The sequence below is a fragment of the Molossus molossus genome, unplaced genomic scaffold, assembly GCF_014108415.1.
Source record: "Molossus molossus isolate mMolMol1 unplaced genomic scaffold, mMolMol1.p scaffold_m16_p_16, whole genome shotgun sequence".
Taxonomy (NCBI): domain Eukaryota; kingdom Metazoa; phylum Chordata; class Mammalia; order Chiroptera; family Molossidae; genus Molossus; species Molossus molossus.
In genome coordinates, this window is record NW_023425351.1 from 50,766,978 (window position 1) to 50,787,857 (window position 20,880).

Consider the following 20,880-nt stretch of genomic DNA (forward strand, 5'->3'; position numbering starts at 1 on the left):
TTTAAAATAAAAAAGTAAAATATACAAAGACTTGGATTATATTTCTAGATTCTTCCAAAATATTACCAAAAAATATACTTCAGCAAGAAGGAAACTGAATATAGAAGAAAATAATGTGGTAAAAGGATCAATGATGAACAAACAAAAAAATCAAAAGCATATTGATAAAAGTATGTATTGATAAAAGTGTGTATATTAAAATAAACTAAAAATTATAATAACAGATAATGAGATAGTACAAAACATTTTAAGGTCCTTGTCTTATTTCAAAAGAAAGATAGAATTACTGATTAATCTCAAAATCCATTAGTTGAAGCATATATTACTTTTAAGAGTAATTACTAGAATAGAGCTATAATTCACAAACTTGTCAAGAGATATCTTTAAAAGAGTAAGGTGAATATGGGGAAAAAGTCAACCAATACAATACACAAAACAACCACTTACCTGTCCACATTTTTCCATTGGTTCTTATAGCTTACAAGTATGTATTTTCAAGAATTATGATGAAGATGAAGCTAGAAAATTATACATAGGATTTTTTTTTATTCCTCACCCAAGAATATTTTTCTATTTATCATCAGATAGAGTGGGAGCGAGGGAGAGAGAGAGATGGAGATAAACATTGATGTGATAGAGCCACATCGACTGGTTGCCTCCCACATAACTTGACCAGGGCCGGGGACGAACCTCAATGGAGGTACATGCCCTTGACCGGAATTAAACCCATGACTCATTGGTCCACAGGCTGATGCTCTAACCACTGAGAAAAACCAGCCAGGGCTTACATAGGATTTTTTTTTTAATATTAAATAAGATAATACACTTGGAGATAAGCACATAAGAAGGAACATATGGAAGAGCTCAACAAATGATAGGTATTGTTATATTTAAACATTAAGAAGTTTAAAGTCCCAAAGTTAACCAAGTGAAGAATGTATCTTCTTTGATATTAATGTCCAATGTGAGTGCAAACCAACATTCTAAATTTATAGGTAATTTGGCTATTTTTAGCAAGAGCCAGAAGGCCAAAACAATTCTGACATTTATCATGTAGAAATAATAACGATAAACAGTACAGTAAGAGAAAATAACATATAAAAGTCTTGCAATTGAATTTGAAGAGATTGCAGATTCATTTGAAAGCCAATACCACTTTTTAAATGGTGGGGGGAAATTCATCTTTGAGATTGTGCTGGAAAAACATGAATCCTCGGCAGTGCAGCGCCCCGGCCAAGGAACTGAAGAACATGCGCGCGTTGCGGAGGAGCTGCGGGGCGCGCTCTTGCAGGCAGTGGGTCACCCCGATGTGATAGGAGCACAGGAAGCCGCAGCCCGCGAAGCACAGGCTCCAGCCGTGCTCGTGATCGTCCATGGCGGCGGGTCGGAGTCCGGGATGCCGGCTCTGAGGTCCTCGGTCAGCCGCACACCCAGGCTGGACCAGCGGCGGGCTCTGCGCGGCCCCAAGCATCGCCCAGTTTTGTGTATGATGTCTTCAATTCATGGCAAGTGGTAGAGACTTTTCATTTCATGATAGTGACATGCAGCTTCCATTTCAGAGCTTTACTTCCAAGTGAAAATTGGCCAAGGGCGTAAAGGCGTCTACTAGTCAAGAACGTAAAAGTTAAGGGAAAAGGCCTTTCTCCGAGCCCTCAGTATGTAACGCGTGCCCACCCATTCACGTCACTGCTCTTGCGTCACCAAATGAACAACTCTCTGGCTCCGTCCACATCCCAGGACCTCACTCTTGGATGCTGGTCCTCAGAGACGAAGTCCTTCTCAGCGGCTTAGGTGTTGTCTTAGATGGGTTCCTCTAGAAGCCGACTGACCCAGAGACCAGGACTGGAGCGCACGTGACCCCAGGAGGCACGGTGACCCTAGGAGGCATCAGAGAGTGACCTGGAGACATTTGTACAAAAGGAAACGGGTTTTCCTTGAAGAGCAAGGAGACAGAACCAGTGGTAAGAACGCACAGCCAACTTCAGACATCAGTGGGGGACCCTGTCCGCTGCATACTCAGAGCAGCTCCTGACTGGAGGCGCCCGAGAGGGAGGAGGGCCCTCAGCTGCCGCCCAGCGTCTTTGCCAGGGCACCGCGGGGCAGGGTCTCCGCCCACTTCCCAGAAGAAAAGGTGGCATTGGAAACAGAACTGCCAGGCTGATCCAGGAGGCACAACTGGGGAGACTGGGTTATCCGAGACACCTGGACAGAAACAGCTGCCCTCGTGTAAGGAGTCTGGGTAACATGAGGCCGCTGGGATGGAATATCGGGCTGGACTCCACCTCTAGAGACCGCCATGTGCCGACCAGTGGTCATTCCAGCAGGAATCTCCAACTTAGGGTAAAGAAGGTAACTTTATTCAGTGCGAAACGCAGCAGTAGCCTGGTTGCGGAACAGCTCGGGTGTGACGCAGGAGTGCGGCGAGGTGGCCTGGGCCAGGACCCGCTCTGGTCAGATGGTTTCACTCTACTCTGCTGTGCGCCAGCCGCTCCGGCGGGCGCTGGTCTGCTCCACGAGACATCGGTCTTTCGCCCCGGCTGGGAAAGGCAGGCTTGGGTGGAAAGGAACAGTGGGCTCCCAGAGCCCTAGGAGAGCTGATTAGGTTGACAGAAGTCCCAGCCTCTGGTCCCTGATTGGTCCGTCCTCCTGCAGACGAGGACTGCAATTTCTCCCAGTTTGATTGGTCCAACAGACACTGTCCTGATTGGTCAGAACGGAGCCACTCTGATTGGTCAGTAAAGATGATGGGGAGCCTGGCAGGGTGGTTCAGTGGGTTGGAGCATTGTCCCAGGACACTAAAGGGCTGCAGGTTCAATTCCTGGTCAGAGCGCATATGGGAGGCAACTGATTGTTTCTCTCTCACATTGATGTTTCTCTCTCAAAAATAAATAAAAGATATCCTCCAATGAGGATATGTTTAAAAAGAAAAACAACAACAACAACAACAACATGAATCCTCTTCCACATCTAAAAGTGTTCTCGCCATTATTTGAAATCTTACATAACTATATATTATTTTCTTGGAATTTTTTTTCACATTCTACATGTTTTAATAATTTTTGAAGATTTGTAGTTTTTCTTCTAGATTATAAAATTTTCAAGTTTTAATGATGTTATTCATCATTGGCTTTCCTCTTACACCTACCATGCAACTTGTACATGGTTGAAATACATTAAAATTAATTTGTGGATGAAAAGATGAAAATAATTTTTCTGAGAATAACTGACCTTTGTCAAAAGAGCTGCTTAAATTCATTAGCAATTTCCCCCCTTGTCAGAGAAAGACACCCATTTTCTTTACCTCAATTCTTACCCCACCATATAAAGACCATACAGGAACCAAGAAAAAGATTAATCAAGAAATGTGTGCTTTCAATTTTTCAAGTTAAAAGTCGTCAAGGGTAGATCCTTTGACAGGAACATCAACTATGCTTAATTTTGAAGGTATCTGACACATAGAGTCACACTGCCCCATTATTCAGCCTTGAAGCTGATGCCTTTGTTACTTTACATTAGATACTAGAATCAAGAATTTTAATAGATTTAGTTTCTCTCCAATTGCCTATTGTACATAAAAAGGAAAAGACAATAGATGTAGAATATTCAGTGATGTATATTTTTATAAAGGCCTTCAATGTTTACTTCTATCTTCTCTCTCTCATCCCCAGACCACTTCTGTGCACCTCTCATTACCATGCAGAAGAGGAGTGCACAACAAATCATTGTCTAAATATTATTATCCATTAAGCCAAAGACAGCTTTATTTTGAAGAGTGGCTTAAAATCTGCACCTTACTGTATATATAGAACGCCTTAAGGGCCAGATGGTTTCATTTCAACATTAAGTTGCTAATCTTCCCATGACACTGCCAGGGGAAAGTTTGGGACACCTCTTCACATGTTTCTTGAAGTAGCCTCTTGATACTAAGGAAGCTACTCCAGATGTAACCCAGTAAAGATAATACCTTGCAAACCATAAATAAAATGGCCTCAACCAAGCTCACATCAGGAGACTGCCAGCCTGTAGGAAGGTTTCCCCCCACCCCCTCAGGCAAAACTCAAATAAAATAGCAGGGAATTGAAGGAATAGGGTGTAGTTCTTACTTAGCTTGCACATTAGAATCATCCAAAATCAACTGAGTAAGAATTTCTAGGAAGAGAGGTCAAAATATTGGTATATTTTTAAAAAGCTCATTTGGTGATTCTAATGTTCAGCCAGGCTGAGAACAAGTGCTATGGGGCCTACTGGAAGGCAGATCATACTTTATCTTAAATAAAAAAGTATACATGCTTATTGTTTTTTTTTTTAAAAAAAAGATAGTTGTAGGTAAACAAAAAGATGAGGAAAAAATCCATGCATGATCTTGATTTCTAGAGACAACAATTATTAAAACCTATTGTATTTTCTTCCAGATTCTTTACTTTGCATGCCTTTGTGAAAACACGTCTGACTACATACACTATTTTGTTTCTTGCATTTTTCCACTTAATATATCATAAAATTTAGAATCATGATTTCATTGAGAAAATGGCTGATAATGTAGGAAATAATGGTCAATGCAGTTTAGCCTTTATTTATGTAATACCTGACTCCAAAAAATCTGATAAGGGGTTAATATCCAAAATTTATAAACAACTTTTATAACTCAAGACCAAAAAACAAACAATCCAATTAAAACATGGGCAAAGGACCTGAATAGACGCTGCTCCAAAGAGGACATACAGATGACCAATAGACATATGAAAAGGTGCTCAATGTCACTAATCATCAGAGAGATGCAAATTAAAACCACAATGGGATATCATCTCACACCTGTCAGAATGCCTATCATCAATAAATCAATAAACAAGTGTTGGTGAGGATGTGGAGAAAAGGGAACCCTCATGCACTGTTTGTGGGAATGCAGATTGGTACAGCCACTATGGAAAGCAGTATGGAGTTACCTCAAAACATTAAAAATGGAAATGCTTTATGACCCTGCAATTGCACTTCTGTGAATTTATCCAAAGAAACCCAAAACACCAATTGAAAAGAATATATGTATCCTTATGTTCATTGCAGTGTTATTTACAACAGGCAAGATTTGGAAGCAGTGCAAGTGTTCATCAGTAGATGAGTGGATAAAAAAGCTGTGGCACATTTACACAATGGAATACTACTTGGCTGCAAAAAAGAATGAATGGACCTGGAGAGTATTATGCTTAAGTGAAATAAGCCAGTCAGAAAAAGACGAGTGCCATATGATTTCACTCAGGTGAAATCTAATGAACAAAATGAATTAACAAGCAAAATAGAGACAGACTCACAGATAAAGAACAGACTGACAGTTATCATAGGAGGGGAGCTGAGTAGGGGAATGGAGAAATAGAGCAAAAAAAGAGAAAAAAACTTATTGACACGGAAACAGTGTGGTGACTTTCGGGGGAAGGGGAAGTGGGGGAGGTGGAAGAGGGTATAGTGAGGATAAATGGTGATGGATGGAGACTTGACCTAGGGTGGTAAATACACAATACAGATAGTGTGTTGTAGATTATACACCTAAAACCAATATAATTTTGTTAACCAGTGTCACCCCAATAAATTCAATAAAAAATCTTATCCATAATCAGAATAACCCTATGAAAAGGAGAGCATTCTCTGACTTATTGTTTGCTTCCCTCTCTTCGCTCCTATTTTCTTTCCGGCCCTGACTTTCTTCTTGACTTTCTTACTTCCTTCTAGTTTTTCAGAAAGTTAATTTATAAAAGCAATTGAATGTGAAAAAATTGGAGCCCTCATACATTGCTGGTGGAGATATAAAATGGTGCGGCTTCTTTGGAAAATAATTTGGCAGTTCCTTAAAAAGTTAAAAACAGAATTACCATAAGACGTAGGGATTCCACACCTAAGTACCTACCCAAGAAAAATTAAAACATACATCCTCACAAAAACTTGAATACAAATGTTCAAAGCAGCCCTATTCATAATAGTCCCAAAGTTCAAATAACCTAATGTCTATCAACTGATAAAAAGACAAATAAAATGTGATGTTCTGTAACAAGCAATTACATTCATCAACAAAATGAAATTAAGTATTGATACATGCTACAACATGAATGAGCCTGAACACATGCTAAGTGAAGGAAACTGTCACCAAAGGGCACATATTACATGGTTTCATTCATACCAAGTGTTCAGAATACGAACTGATAGAGACAGAAAGTAGACTAGTGGTTTCTTAGAATGGCAGGGGAGGTGTGGGAAATGGGGATTGTCTGCTAATAGGTATCAAGTTTCTTTTAGTGAGGATGAAAATATTCTCAAATTAGATTATGGTGAGTGTTGAACAATACTGTTAATATGCTGAAAAAGATTGAATTGTATAGTTTAACTGGATGAATTGTGTGTTATGTGAATTATGTTTTAATAAAGTTGTTAAAAAAGAGAAACTTATTTCACATCTTAGTGTTTTAACATTGTCAATTACTTCTTTTTAAAGGGATTTATCCCCATTAGTTATTCTTCCTTTCCTCTTTCTCCATATAGCTCTTTTATAAGTAAGCAGATGAGAAACTCTTTACCATCCATTATAGGGGGAAAAGAAAGAATTATAATCCTCGCTTAGTTCTTGTTTAAAAGAAATTTGATATTACAAATCTCAATGTCACTAGAGACATCAAGGGCAATGAAATTATTATGTATAACAGTTTCAAACCCATGGCAAAAGAGGTGTCCAAGTGAAATCTGTGTCACTAAGAGCTGCTGTTAACATTCTTTTGATATTAAAATACATTCTTCAGGAAGAATTCTTGGAACTGTCACCCAATTAGTTAAGATTCTGGTTTGTCCTTTTTATTATCTGCTGAAAACATACCTTAAAATAATCCATATTATTCTGAAAAAAGGTCTCATTGAAAAATTCCATTCTTATGATTTATCCTCCTGAAAAATATAGGTACATAATAATTTAGATTGGCAATGGGTTGAGAGGTGCAAAAGAGGATGTTGGGCTGTGAAGAGTACTATGGGGAGTTATAAAATTGAGTAGCATTTTGCATTGATAAGAAGGGACATAATAGTAGATGCCTACCTCCTCCCTGACTTTGTGTTGTGGTTAACTTGATTAAAGACAGGTTTTGAGTCAGCTTTAGCAACAGGGTAGGACTAGGCTGGTCAAACTCAATTGTTATTTGAAATTGCACTTGGACACTTGGAAATAGCAATTTGGGTACTTTTGGGGATTTTTTCCTCCCTTTTTGCTTTCAAGTGGTACAAAATAATGTGAAATTTTCTGGCCAATCATAGACTGATTGAGTATGTATAGTAAAAAGTCAACCACCAGCTAATCTCCCAGGGCAGACATCCCAGAACTGGTGGGTACATTCCCTTAGAATTAAAGTACCAGTCAAAGGCCTCATAAAGGGGGGTAAAGGGTGCATTAATTTTACCAAAAACCCGAAAGCATTTCCCATCATTTAAAAATTTGAAGTGATTTATAAGAAACTGGGAAGAAAAGATAATTTAACAAAATTTGTATCGTATGTATTAAACTAGAGGGGTCCATATCAAAATTGTATTCATAGTCCATTTGAGAGTGGTTGTTTGTATAAAAAATGAATAGTATAGAAAATAAAGAGTATATTATACTATAACAATAATGTGACATGCATTATTATTGTCTCTCACAATTGTTATTGCCCTAACTTAGGCTGTGTCCTTTTTTTTTTTTTTTTTTAACAAAGGGCCCAGAAATACTGATCCTTGCCAAAATAAAATCCTAAAATCCCAAAAGTTACTGGCCCTCAAACTTTAATTTATTTTGCTTTTAGAGTTTTTGGTTTATAGAAACTTTAGCAGAAAGTAGAGTTCCCATTTGCCTCCTCTCCCTTGCCCCAACTTTTTTTTTTTTTAATCCTCACCCGAGGACATTTTTTGATATTTTGTTCAGATAGAGTGGGAGGGGGAGAGAGAGAGAGAGAAACATCGACGTGAAAGGGACACATCGAGTGACTGCCACCCACACAACCAACCAGGGCCGGGGACAAACTGCAACCGAGGTACGTGCCCGTAGGGGGAACTGATCCAGGGTCTCTCTGGACCGTAGCCCAATGCTCTAACCACTGAGCCAAACCGGCCAGGCCCTTGCCCCAACTTTTTACACAGTTTCTCCTATTATTAACATCTTGAATAACAATGGTGCATTTGCTAAAATTGAAGAACCAGTATTGATACATTATTAACTGAAGTCTATAATTTACATTAGGGTTTGTTCTTTGTGTTGCATAGTTCTATTGGTTTTAAAAAATATGTAATGTTATATATCCACTACTGCAGTATTATACATAATAGTTTCATTGCCCTAAAAATCCAGTTTTCCACCTATTCATCCTTCCCTTTCTCCCTGGTGAGCAATGATCTTTTTATAGACCCTATAGTTTTGCCTTTTCCAAAATGTCTTATAGTTGAGACCATAGAATAAGTAACCTACTCAGACTTCTTTCTCTTAACAACATACTTTTAAGATCCTTCTACTTCTCATGACTTGATAGGTCATTTCTATTTATTGTTGAACAATACTCCCTTCAATGTATGTACCAGGATTTGTTTATCTATTCACCTATTAAAGGACATCTTGATTGCTTCCAAGTTTTTGAAATTATAAATAAGTTTTCAACTCATTTTGGATACACACCAAGGAGTGCAATTGTTAGTTGGACTGTGCTTACTTTTGTAAGAAATTGTCAAATCTCCAAAGTGGCTGTACTGTTTTGTATTTCTGTCAGAAACAAACAAGAATTTCTATTGCTCCATATCTTTGCCTGTATTTATTGTTTTGGACTTTAACCAGTTTAATAGTTGGATAGTGGTATCCTGTTGTTTTTTGTTTGTTTGTTTAAAGTGATACTAATTTTTTTTCTTTATTAATTTTTTAGAGAAAGAGGAAGGGAGAGGGAGAGAGAGATAGGAACATCTATCAGAGAGAACATCAATTGGCCGCCTCCTGCATGCCCCCCACTGGGGATTTGGCCCACAACCTGGACATGTGCCCTGACTGGGAATAAAACCTGAGACCTCTTGGTGCATGGGTTGACACTCAACTACTGAGCCACACTGGCTGGGCTTATTGTTTTAATTTAACATTCCTTAATGATGTATAAAGTTGAGAATCTACTCATATGCTTATCTGCCTTCTGTACATCTTTGGGGAGATGCCTGTTCAGATCTTTTGTTCACTTTCTAACTGGGATTTTGGTTTCTTATTGTTGAATTCTGAGTGTTCATTATATATTTTGTATACCAGTCCTTTATCACAAAGATTTTCTTCCAGTATGTGGCTTGTCTTTTCATTATCTTTTGACCTTCACCCCAGTATATAGTACAGTAATAGGCACAACATAGAATCAATACATGTAAGTTGAATGAACAAATAAGATAATTAGGGTCCACTTCTTATTAGGCCTTCCTAGAGCTGGCCAAAAGTTTCTTTTAAGCATATGGAAACCTAATCACAGATGAATGGCTATTTAAAAAACAAAACAAAAGTTTTTTCTTAAAATGCACTGGACTTCTTGAACAACTGAAAAAAAAAGTGTTGAGTATTGAATTAGCTTCAAATGATCTCAACAGGAAATCTGTGCCTCCTATTTGGATGTTCAGTAGTAATGAGATAGTAAGAACTCATTTGAGGACAGGAAGAATGTGTATTTAAGAATTGGTTCACAGAGAAAAGTGAAAAGATTTGGAGTAAGTTAATTTTCATTATAAAGCAGGTCAATTGAAAGGCATTTTTTTTTTCTGGATCTGTTGTATAAAACCTAGATTGGTTTTATAATCTTTTCTCCACAAATTCAATGTTTCCTAGTTATGTAAATACATGCCTTTGTTTGAAACCTGTTGCAACAGTTTTCTTATAAGATAAACATGTAATTAATAGCAGGAAGAGAGGTTATTTCCCAGGTTTTCACTGTTACTGCATTTTGAAAAGGCTATAATTGATGTGCTATGAGAGTCTAGAGCAGTGTTTGTGCCAAAGTATACCACTTTATCTTTAGAGGAAAAGATGACCTACTTTTAAAACAGGTTCTCCAGTCAAATTAGACTTGGAACTTTTAATGAGATAGTTCATTCTTGTTATAGAGAAAATAATGAATATATTATAGTATATTAAAGTCTTAAAAATTATACAGTGAAAAAAACAATCCCCAATTTTAACCAGTTTGGCTATAAAAACCTTTCCCAAATTAGTTTCTCTTTGATATCTATTACCACCCCATAAAACACACTTTAGAGTATGATTTATTAAAATACTCTCCCCCCCAAAGAAACCAATCGTCTCCTTCTGCTGTCCTAAGAATTATAGAAGAAAGAATTTCATTTTAATATTTGTTTTGTATAGTACATGATATTTTAGTGTATAGAATTTGGTAACACTACCAGTCTCCAGTAAAATGAATTCAACATACTATTGAAGTATATTTGTAACAAATAAAATTTAACCTTAATGCTTTGCCATCTGTAAAAGGATTGTATTACATCTTGCTAAAATAAAAATCTCTTTATTGTTAATGTAGGTGTCGCTCTGAACCAGTTGTTTTTCAGAATGATGTCTTTGAAGAAGTATCACAGATTTAAATGGCCCAAAGAAATGGAAGACACATTTAGCACACCTCATAAAAGACAAGTCACACTTCACAGTGCTTTAGAAGATAGACAACTGATTTCAAGATGGTTATCAGCATAAAGAAGATTAAAATCGGAAGGCCGTCTTGTATGAGAAGAAATTTGAACACTGCAGTTTGAAAAGAATTACGCTAGAATAGATAGAATAACTGATGTTAAACATGTTTTGACTAATACTGTAAAATATGTAAGTAATATGAAATTGGATTACTTTCTTGGCATACATAGTCCTTAACAGTTTTGATGTGACAGAGAATCCACATATAACTAATAAAATTATTTTACTTATAATAATTTGACATTATTTATATTAAGAAAGAAAAGTGGTATTTTGACACCCATACTCTAAATTAGTATAATTTTTCAGAGAAAAAATTAGATTAGAAAAAAAAGTGAATAAAAATCAAGGCGTGCTTGCTTTGGCAGCACATATACTAAAAAAAATATATATATATATATATATATCAAGGCAAATCACTGGTATGGGTCAAGTGGTTAGACTAACTTAACTCTTAGGTCACTTAATTTCTTAAGGTATTAACTGTTATAGTGTAATGGAAAGCACGTAAACTCCTAAGTTAGATTGTGTTCAAATCTTGCTTCTGGCGCTTCCTACTTCTATGATTGAGTAGTGTATTTATTTCTCTGTGTGTCAGTTTCCTAATCAATAAGATGGGTCTTAAAAATAAAATAATTATCTTGAAAGCTATCATATGAATATGCAGTGACCAGAAAAGATCCCAAAACTTCCACTGAGAAAAACATCAAACAAAATAGGTCTTATCTAAAGGATCAGGAATCAAAATGACATCAGACTTCTCAATAGCAACACTAGAAGCTATAAGACAATGTAATAGGCCTCTAAAATACTAAGTAAAAGTTATATATGTATTTTAAATTATAAAATGATATTTATTATAAAAATAAGACTCATTTGTTTAGCAATAAGATCTATTGTAAAATTAAGAGTCATTTGTTTAGTCTATCCACTTTGGGCTAGTTTCTGTATATAATTACATTAGTAGGTCTCTGATAAAATCTAAGTAAAAGAAACAAACAACAAAAACCCTCTCCCCTCCAATCTAAATTAGAGACAGTTCTTTCTTGGACATCATTCATACAACTGTTATCTGCATCCTGAAAAATTCAACCAAATACAGTTCCTATTTTTGTTTCATGTTTTGTCAGAGTGGTAATTTTCGATCCTTTGGAGCCTTTTGAGTTGAATTTGTTTTTAATGGGCTTCTTTAACTTGGAATTTTTGGGGAAAAAAAGTAGAATTCATTCATAAAATTCTGAACCACAATGTCACAACATATGGATGACTTATATGAATAGTTATCAATATATTTCAAAACACAAATTTATTCTATCTATACTACAGAATGGGACAAAAGTAGGTTTACAGTTGTTTGTATAAAAATAATACAATAATAAATTAATAAATAATAACACACTAGTAAAATCTGTGTTTTGTGTATTCACAACTGTAAACCTAATTTTGCCCTACCTTGTATGATTGCTTCACATTTTACAGTGAATTTAATCTCATCATTAGAAAATACATTTACTTTACAAATGAATGGCTCCTGTCTCAGCATTACCTTTTTAGATTTCATGTGTGCTTTATCATTTGATAAAATCTTTTCTTTCTCTGAGTAAAAGTTATTATTATTATTTTTTTTATCCTCAACCGAGGACATCTTTCCATTTTTTGTTCAGATAGAGTGGGAAGGAGAGAGAGAGAGAGAGAAACATCGATGTGAAAGGAACACATCGAGTAGTCACCACCTGCATGACCCAACCAGGGCCAGGAACAAACTGCAACCGAGGCACGTGCCTTTAGTGGAAACCGAACCTGGGTCTCTCTGGACCGCAGGCCAGTGCTCTAACCACTGAGCCAAACCGGCCAGGGCTAAAAGTTATTTTTAATCAAGAATTTCATAACTGACCAGTTTCTCAATCAAGTGTGAATGCATAATAAAGATACCGTCAAACAAGATATGAAAGTTCCAATGGACCTTTTCCAGGACTACTTTAGGATTATTTCCAGAAAACAAGATTACATCAAGAAAGAAAAAATTATTTTCAGCAAATTTCCTGTTAACCAGGCTCACAAAAAAATGACGTACAACCCAGAAAATTTTACTAATTTTCAATAAATACTGTGGTCAAGTGCTCTGGAACACTATTTGTCATCTGGCTATTGTATTTTTCCCTAATGGAAAATCTACATAAGAGCCATGATCATAATCAGAAGGCTATTATTTCGTAAATAAAAATCAAAGTGAAGGGAAATATTCTGTGATGGTCAATACACCAATGACCACTGTCAGGATATAATAGATACAAAAGCACGCCCATTCCACTCAGGATAGTGGGAAAGATTTGTTAGGATACTTATTCAAAGTATTATTATGCACTTAATTGTTTCCCTCTCTGTGAAATCATTCTTCCCATTAACTGGATTAAATTTACAGATGAACTTTATTGGAGAGGCTACAAAAATGTCCTCAGTCACATATTTATAAACTATTTGTTTTTTTCAGAGTGGATCACTTCTACACTAAAATGACTATGTATGATTCTTACTTCTTTCATTCAAAGAAGATTGTTTTATTTCCAACATATGGGAACATCTCACCATCAAATATCTTATGTACTGACTACATATGTGCCCCAACAAACTGAATAAAATGAAAAAGAATAGTCAAGTGTAATCATCACAAAACAAACTTGTCATTAGTAATATTCTCAAATACCTTACTTAGAATATATTTGGTTGTAAGTAACAGAAGCTGGCTCAAGTAAAGAGTGCTAAATTAAGCCCAGCCAGTGTGGCTCACTGATTGAGCACTGACTCATGCACCAAGAAGTCACTTGTTCGATTCCTGGTCAGGGCACATGCCCAGGTTGTGGGCCCAATCCCCAGTGGGGGGCATGCAGGAGGCAGCCAATCGATGTTCTCTATTATCGATATCTCTTTCTCTCTCTTCCTCTCTCTCTAAAATAAATAAAGAAAAAATATTTTTATAAAGAGAGTGCTAAATTATAATGATAAATCTTATAATATACAAAAAGCTATACAACCAAGTCTCTGTATGGATGAGATCATTGAAGATCTTATCAGCCAGATATTTTGGATCATTACGAAGAGCTTCACTATCTTTGGAACCCAGCTACACTACATGCTAATGTTTCACTACTACTATGACTCAGCTATACTACATATAACTATTTTCTGTTTCCCAATCTCTTTAACTTTAGAATATGTATTTTCTGAAACCACAATATATCTCTATATCCTTCACCTTGATCAGTCATAGCTACTTTGTAATATCACACACATGTATGTACACAGACACACACACTAACCATTCAAACTCAGTTCCAAAACTAACAAAATTTGGTATAATTTCAGAAAGAGTATTTTTTGACAGCAATATTTTTTAAAGTCTTAGATAAGAAAGCATTATGTTAACCTTGGGTTGAGCCAAGGTTCCTATGTAAGATCGTTAAATTTGATCTATTCTATAACCACTGATGCTATAACCACTAATCCCAGTCACCTTGACCCTTTGTATCATTAGTCACAGTGGGGACCCTGTTGTAGTGTGAATGGATCAATGCAAATCCACCCTATTACTGAAATACTATCTCAAATTGCATGCCCTATAGTGGGTAAGGGTTAACATCTTGATTTATAAGGAGTTAATTATAACCACCATTGAAACCAAGATCAAGAGCTGGAATTAAAACAAGCTAGAAGACAATCTAAAAATGTGAAAAAGACTAGAAGCAGAGCAGCTTAAAGGGAAATGCTAGCATGAAAGCTTAGAATTTTTTAGCCTATTTGTAATGAAAAACCCATGTCCAGATAGAGGATAAAGGGAATAGGAAAGTAGAGAGATAAAAGAGAAATAAAATGTTGTAGATGCTCTGTACTTTGAAAAGCTGAGCTAACCCCACATATACTATTACATTAAGGCCCCATTTAAAGAGACAGTGATCTGGGAACCATTTTAGAGAACTATGTTCTCTTTATAAGGGGACCATTATAGTTACACTGAATGACCTGGAACTTTTTTCAAATGAGGGACTAATATTATTAAACAAATACAATAGGCAGAGTTTCCTTAAATTCATGTTCTCCTAAGTGGTCCATGGATAGAATTCAGAAGATCTGTATACTTGGATGGGAAACATTATATCTTTACTTTTATTAACAGCCAACAAAAATTTAGCATTTCCTCCAATTATGGATGTAAATGACAAACCACAGTAGTGTTTGTAGTATCTGGAACTGTGTCATGACTAGAAGTCATATATATTTTCATAGCTCATTATAATTGTTGCAGATATCTTAAACTATCAGTTATGCTTACTATTTCTTTGAAATTACCTTTAGTTATCAGACCTGTTTCAGAATATTGTTATTAAACGTGTCAATAAACAAAACACTTCAATTACCATATCACAAATTTTTAAAATATTTTGATAAGTTTATTCCAATATGATTGGTTTGCTTTGCACTACTATGTATTTCACTTTAGGCTTCTAAAAATATTATTGTGAGAAATGTTTCATAGGCTTCACTAGACTGCAAAGGGGTCCATTGAGCCAAATTTCAAAATATCAGCAATCTGGCAAATACTTCCACATCAATTAAAATATGTTTTTATTTTATAAAGAATACAGATAATTTTTAAAAGGAAGAGAAAAAAATAACAAATAGCATAGAAGTAAAAAGTAGATGTCTCCTGTTCCCTCCACAGACTCCTACTATCTAGTTCACTCTTTGGCGTACATCCTTCCTGACATTTTCTATGTATATTATAATTATCTCTTATTATAGAACCTTTTAAAATGTATAAACAGAATCACAACATATGTAATGTTTGTTCTACAACATGGCTTTAAAATTTAACAATATATTGTGGATATTTCTCCACATAATTACATATAAGTTTACCTCATTATTATTTAAACTTTGTCATAATAGTTCATAATATTGTCATATTACAAATTACATCATTGGTCTTCTAATTAATAGGTATTTAGATTTTTTTTTTTTTTTTTTAATCCTCACCCGAGGATATTTTTCCATCTTTTGTACAGATAGAGTGGGAGGGAGAGAGAGGAAGGGAGAGAGAGAGAGAGACATCGACGTGAAGGGACACATCGAGCGGCTGCCACCAGCACGACCAACCAGGGCCGAGGACAAACTGTAACCGAAGTACGTGTCCTTAGCGGGAACCGAACCCGGGTCTCTCCGGACCGCAGGCCGATGCTCTAACCGCTGAGCCAAACTGGCCAGGGCGTATTTAGATTTTTTTTTTTAATTGCAGTGAACATTCCACTCACAGAGGTGATACTGAGAATATTTAATAATCCCTATGTCATGGGCACTGACGAAAAAAAAAAAGGATCCCTACTTCAGTGCTGGAGGGAGTCTTGTGGCTCCCTGAGGTAGCTAAAGTATTGGATGAGGAACTCAGGGAGCTCAGTGTAGCAATCATTTACAAAAGGGTTTCTGTGTTTTAACAACCACCATAGCTATACCCTGTCTACTGGTTGAATATAAACCCAGCTTACACATACATCTTTGAACATTTATGTTTGTGTATCTGTTGCTTAAATGGCTAGAGTACAACTGCTAGATCAGTGGAAATTTATATTTATATTTAGATAAATAATGCCAAACTGCCTTTTGAAAAAGTATATTAATTTACTCTCCTTTTAGTAACCCTTCTTTAACAATATCATTTTTCATCTTTGCCTATATATGCACATAGAAATTTTAATGCTTAATACTATCAAGTTTTCATCTTTGATTATTTTATGCTTATAGAAATTTGTATTGATTTATCTCATTTTGCATTTTAAAAAAATTATGAGTGAGGTTGAGTGTCTTCTCATAGGTTTATTTGATTAGCATTTTCCCCCCTAAGGACAGCCACTCTGAGTCCTTTGTCCATTCTGCTATTAAATTTTCATGTTTTTATGGATCTTGAAATTAAGAATTAAAAAAAATATGTATTAAAGAAATAAGCCCTTTGTCTACCATATTTGTCATGTTCACTTTTTACAGTATTTTTGTATCTTTTGGCTTTATTAATTTTTTAAATATAGAGAAAACTTTAATTTCTATGTAGTAAAAATGGTCACTTTTCCTTTTGAATTGAGTCTTGTGTCACTTTTAAAAATCCTTTCATATTCTAATTTTATTAAAAACAGTCATCTGAGTTTTTTTAAAACTACTTTTATGGTTTTTGTTTAAATTTTCTTGGATCCATCTGGAATTTATTTTAGGGTAATGAGTGAGGTAGAAATCTAGCTTAATTATTTTCCAAATGGCTAGCCAGTTGTCCCAACACTATTTATTTATTGACTAATTAAGTCTTTCCTCCACAGATGATACTAAATTCTCAAATGTACTTACATTCATTTTTTGATTTTTCTGATCTGTTCCTTGATTATTTTTTTCCTGTTTTAGTATCATAGTATTTTTTTATTCGTCACCTGAGGGTATGTTTTTATTGATTTTTAGAGAGAAAGGAAGTGGGTGAGAGGAGGAGGAGGAGGAGAGAGAGAGATCAATGTGAGAGAGAAACATCATCTTTTGCATCCATATGCTCCCTGACTGGGGATTGAACCCACAACCTAGGTATATGTCCTGACTAGAAGTAAAATTTGAAACTTCTTGGTATATAGGACTACGCTCCAACCAACTAAACTACCCACTGAGGAGTATCATTGTATTTTAATTACTTTAACTTTATTAAAAATGTTTGTTTGTTGTTCTTTTATTTCAGATTTTTTTCCTCAATAATTTGATGTGTCCAATCATCTGCCTCAAAATTTTTAAATTATTTTTCACATTTCACAAAATCAGTTTTCTAATTGAGATCAGAATAAATTAATAAATTACATTAAAGATAATTGATACCATTACAGTAATATCTTTCCATAAAATAAATGCAAAGAAAAAGAAAAAAGAAATGTTTTCCTAAATATTGACATCTCAGTAGATTTTAAATTTTTTTTGTTTTGTTGAAACACCCAATCAACAAGAGAGAGACACACCTAATGGTTGCCTCTCACATGACCCTAATCAGGGCAGGGGATCAAATCTGCAACCCAGGTATGTGCTCTTGACTGGGAATGAAACCCGAGACCCTTTGGTTAGAGGGCCAATGGTTCTAACCACTGCTCAGTTTTATAACCTTTTATAATTTTCCATATAAAACAAAATTTTGTTTTTATGAGTTTATTCCTACATTTTTTATTGTTGATTCTATTATAAATTGCATCTTTCCTTTCTGTATAATTTCAAACCAACACTTTGGTTTGTATAGGAAAGTTAATGGTTTCTTGGTTTACTTTTGGTATGTTTATTGAATTCTAATTGTTTCCCATTATTTTAGTTTGCTTTTACTGGACCTTCTTGATTAATAGCCACAACTCTTGGAAATAGTGTCTCCTCTCTTACAATATTTGTATCTTTTATTTCATTTTCTTGTCTAATTCCATTTTCAAAAATAAGAAAACATCAAAGTAATAGGAAAAAGAGAGATAGGGAATTTCTCCAGGGGCAAAACTTGATCAACATTCTTGAATAAAATAAAGTGCTAAGAATAACTCTTTTTGTTAGGGAAGCTACTTTTGTATATAGTCTTCACCATATGAATCATTCTGGGTCATATTTTCAAGCTCAGCACCCACCTCCTGCCCTATAATTGCTCTAATAATTTTTAAATAAAAACATTGATAGCTGTGGACAGCCATAAATAACCAAAATAGAAGGCATTCGCACCATGCTTTCAAAATGCACTTGTTTAGTTTTACTTTACCAATAACTTAAACCATATGGAAAGGGCAAATTCTCCTGCACAAACACATTCTACAAGGGGCATGCACAATAAATGATAGCATTTGACAAGTTTTTACCAGTTTTTTTTTTCTTTTCAGAGCCAGAAAAGCCAGTTGTTACCATCAGTATAAAGTGAAAAAACATGTACCTTACCAATCCAGGGATTTCTCTCTTTTTTGGGGCCTGTGTTAAATCATGTTTATACAGCAGCAGCTTTGCTGGACAGGTTGCCATATATCCACTCCTATTTCTTTTGCTCCTGTTCCAGAAGCTGTAGGGTCAGTGACATAGCAGTGCCTATTAAATGCCATTTGGTGATGAGGTTGATAACTTTTAGGAGTTTGAAGCTGAAGACATTGATGATCTTCCAGATGCTCTGGCTCCTTTGAAGATCAACTTGAGAAACTTAAGGCCAAGTTTCATTGCACCTAAAAATACTAACTCAGGCTTCTTAGCTGAGATGCTATTGGAACTATAGCTATAGAAACAAGACACAAATAGGAATAATATACAGAAACATTACTTAAATCATTGACCATTACAGTGAAAGTACCTAAGAACATCCAGATTTAACTGTGGACATTTGGGGGGGGGAGGGAGCATGGGTTTAAAAGTAATCCCTCTGATGTGCTTATGTGTGTCATGACCCTTTTCCTGTATATTAAACACTTGGGCCTGGAGTACAAGCAGAGAGATGAGAAGGTGAAAGTGAAGCATGTTAGAGGTTAAATAATGTCAAGGTTATGATTGTTTGAAGGAGAGGGAATACTCCAGCTAGTTAATTCTGCTATGCTTCCAGACCAGTGGCTCTTACCTACACTCATTGTGAAAGTGTATTTTCTCACTTTTAGGGAATAATTAAGTTGATGCTTTGTTTATATTTAATATTTTATTTCAATTTCTAGTGAAGATTTAGTTCTCTTTGAGGTTGCTATTCTAAATAACTTATGAGAATTTTTTGATGACTCAGTTTAGTGAAACGATATATGGTCAAGATCCAGATTTAGGGGTTCTTATAATCAATTATAAATATAATACTTTTCATAACAATCAGGAACATAATAAAAGTGACAGAGGTGAGAAAGGACAAAGTTACAGTCCATATTTTTAGTGTTGAAAAGGTAAAGATAAGGTAAGGCAAGCAATGATGTTGTCTGAGAGGGTGCTGCATAGGCAGTTATGTGTGCTGTGCCTATTGAGTTACAGCTGAGTGCCAAGTTCTAATAAATTAAAAACAGACAGATCCTTCAAGTCAGTGATTTTCAATTTGCTCAGTTGACTAAGCAGCCATAACCCTTGGTACTCTGTCTTTCTATCCCCAAATAGTTACACATTAATGCCGTTATATGACTAGGAACAATTTTATTATCAGAAACTGGAACTGTGTAACAGAAAAAAGAGTTTCTGAATCTCAAAAATAATAGTGCATAACATCTAGATTTAATGAGAAATTCCATTTGCTAAATTGAATTCACTGGGAATTGAATAAGGGAAAGAAGTTGAAATGGAAAGATTCTTTCTTCATATGTATTTTTAAGATATGCCCAGTAACTATGCTTTGTTTTTAGAATCTATTTTTTTCTAGGAGCAAAATACTGAAGTATAATTTCTTAGTAGTGGGAAATTTGATTTTTTTAGTGGACACTCTGGTAGCTCACCAGCAAAATATCCTAGCCAAGTTATCCTACTGTGAAGCTCACACTGAATAATTACCCTCATGCTCAGATCTTCCTATCAGTGTTTCAGTCCTGTATCCTTAAATATAAGCAGACAATCAAGATTACTGGACACCTGAGGAAAGGCTTTAACATGGAACATAAAGAAGAAAAAAAAGCAACACTTTGTAGGAAACAGAGGCTATGCAACAAGAAGAAAACATGTTAAACAATCATTAATATCATCATAGGGTGATAACAATGCAAACATGAGACAAGCAAGAACTCTTGGGAATCAAAACTATAAAAGCAGATTCAAAAAAATAATAGATGGAAGATACAGTTGAGAAAATCTCCCAGAGAGTACAGCAGAACCACAAAGAATTGGTGGGGGGTTGGGGAATAAAACTGTTATGTGGAGATTCAGACAATTGGCACAAAGTTCAAGGTATGAATTTGAATTAATGATAAATATATTAAAAATTAAAATGAGACTTCCGGTCAAGATGGCGGCGTAGGTAAACGCGCTATCACGTCCTCCCACAACCACATCAAAGTTACAGCTAATCTACAGAACAATCATCATCAAAACCGCCTGAAATCCAGCTGAATGGAAGTCCTACAACTACGGAATTAAAGCAGCAGCCACATGGAGATTGGTAGGAGGGGCGGAGGCAGACGGGCTGGTCCCAC

The 20,880-nt window shown here is 35.6% G+C and overlaps 1 long non-coding RNA gene across 1 annotated transcript in view; it reads right to left on the minus strand.

The window, feature by feature from the left end:
• LOC118631383 overlaps positions 1-18,811 on the minus strand; it is a 33,264-nt gene extending 14,453 nt beyond the window's left edge. Inside the window, exon 1 of the long non-coding RNA XR_004959828.1 lies at positions 18,681-18,811. This is a non-coding gene — a long non-coding RNA (uncharacterized LOC118631383). The remainder of the gene's footprint in view (positions 1-18,680) is intronic.
• Positions 18,812-20,880: the final 2,069 nt, after the last annotated feature.